Genomic DNA, 2,449 nt, shown 5'->3' with positions numbered 1-2,449 from the left:
AGTAGAAAAATCTAAATAAATTTTGTTTCTTAGACAAATTGAATGCTTCCTTTCCAGAAAAACAAGTTTGGGCCCAGATGCCTTCCCTGGTGAATCTTCCCAAACATTTAAGGAAGAAATAATGTGGACCTCAATGAGAAAGGATGGCGTGTGCCCAAGCTGGCTCTCGGAGGAGGGATGCATTCTGATGCCAGACCCTGGCAGGAATACTGTGAGAAAGAATTTTACACGCCAATTTCTCCCATGAACATCATATAAAAATCTTGAAACACTTGTGAATCAGTTGATGCCTAACAGTGGTTTAATGTTCAGAAAGTTGAGGTAACTTCTACTTGTTGAAAAAAATAAAGTAGAGAGTCCAGCGGCCATAATGAAAAACTCTTCTAGAAAACTAGAAATGAGGAAGTGCTTTTTAATCTGAAAAAGGCTTCCTTTGGAGTCTTACAGTAAACACCATATATAACAGTGAAATATAAAAAATGTCCCTCCTGAGACTAGGGATGAAACAAAGATACAGTCTGTTATTCAGCAAAGACTGGATATTTTAGGGGGAGAGATAGGCAGGAAAATTAGGTAAAACCCTTAAAATGCTAAAAAACAAACCTCTCATTATTATTATTATTATTATTATTATTATTATTATTTTATTTTTTGAGACAGGGTTTCTCTGTGTAGCTTTGCTCCTTTCCTGGAACTCACTTTGGAGACCAGGCTGGCCTCAAACTCACAGAGATCTGCTTGGCTCTGCCTCCTGAGTGCTGGGCTTAAAGGTGTGTGCCACCACCGCCCGGCCTAATACTCATTATTTAAAAAGATGAATGTGCACAAAAATTCAAAAGAACTTGGAAACAAAATTGTCAGTAGAACCTAGTGAGGTGCTACAAACAAAGCAATGATTTGAAAACAGTATTTTCTTTCAATACCAGAAAGAAATAGAATATTAAACCACAGAATCTGCATCCACTTAAAATTAATGTTTGTATTTTGTAAAACAAAAATCAAAGATGAGGTCGGGGGCGGTAGTGCACACCTGTAATCCCAGCACTCGGGAGGCAGAGGCAGGCGGATCTCTACAAGTTTGAGGCCAGTCTGGTCTACAGAGCGAGATCGAGGACAGGCACCAAAACTACACAGAGAAATTCTGTCTCAAAAAGCCAAATAAACAAACACAACAACAACAAAATACAAAGACTAAAGAGATAACAATTATAAAAGCTGAGACTTGATTCATTCAGGGTGGTACCAAGGTCTTCAGGGACACAGGGACACCAGGCCACACACCATCAATCAACTGTTGGATGCCAGTGTCCTCTTAGTGTTAAATAACAGGACATTTCAGAGGAGTCAGGGCACTCAACAAACTGACAGGCCGACAAAGGCAGCCTGACAGGCTTCCCAGCGCTCACCCCATTCCCTCCAAACATAGAGGTAGAATGTTCGTCATTTTCTGTCTTTTTTATTTTGTTTTTAAGTCTTGACATTCCCTAATGTGTGTGTGTGTGTGTGGCGGGGGGGGTTGTGCGCCTAAGTGAATGTAAGTGCCTGGGGGATATGTTGAAGTGCCTTTTACGTCGGTTTGAGGAACCAAAGTATTCATTTACCTTCCGAATAGCCATTTAAATGGCATTTTGAGGTCTGTTAAATGTTTTATAAATCTTTAAAATGTTATTTGCTTATATAAAACATTCACTCATAAGAGAAAAAGCTTCATTAGGCTATAAAATTTGACACCAAACACAGACATTTTACTAAGAATTTCTTTCTAGGGAGTGAACATGGCCAGGCACAGCCATGGTCCAGGGGCCCCTCCGGGCCTACAATGAGATCCCCGATGGCACCCAGTGTCACCACAAGACCTACGTCACCACTGCCTACAACACCACCTCATTGGTACTGTAGGCTCAGTTTACAGCATCTACTCAACCCCACAGATTCCCACCTGGAAGCAGTGGCCAGGGCTGGCTGGTACACATTCACTGCGGCTGCCGTCAGAGCTGTATTTGGCCCCCTGTGTCAGTGCCCAGGTCTGCAGGAAGCCAGATGACCCCATGAACTACTTCATCCGAGGCTGCGCCAGGGACCTGACTCTGGGAGCACATACTCAACAGCTATGGAACTGCAGCTGTTGGCTACGTATACATGGGCACCACAGCAACCCTGTTCAAGATTGGCAACCTGAAGGCTGGGAATTCTTTGCCACCCCCAAGGTGTGAGAAGAACCCTCGTGACAAATAAACACTGTGTGTCCCTTGGGGAGAAAAAATATTTTCTTTCTAAAATGGGTCTTAAATTACTTATTTTATTTACAAAATAGTCATGGGTTAAAAAAAATTTAGGAGTATCTAAAAATGCTTTATGTTCAGGTGCCTCTGGGGATATATATTATAAATCTTTTTTGAACTAATTTACATGGATTTTTTTTCAAAATTATTTTTAATACATAAACATT

General features: G+C 41.1%; 1 pseudogene; it reads left to right on the top strand.

Annotated features, from left to right (window-relative positions):
- Nucleotides 1-1,791: 1,791 nt before the first annotated feature.
- Nucleotides 1,792-2,213, top strand: LOC118583588 (annotated as a pseudogene).
- Nucleotides 2,214-2,449: the final 236 nt, after the last annotated feature.

The sequence above is a fragment of the Onychomys torridus genome, chromosome 5 (genome assembly GCF_903995425.1).
Source record: "Onychomys torridus chromosome 5, mOncTor1.1, whole genome shotgun sequence".
Taxonomy (NCBI): Eukaryota; Metazoa; Chordata; class Mammalia; order Rodentia; family Cricetidae; genus Onychomys; species Onychomys torridus.
This window is presented reverse-complemented; position numbering and strand designations above follow the sequence as displayed.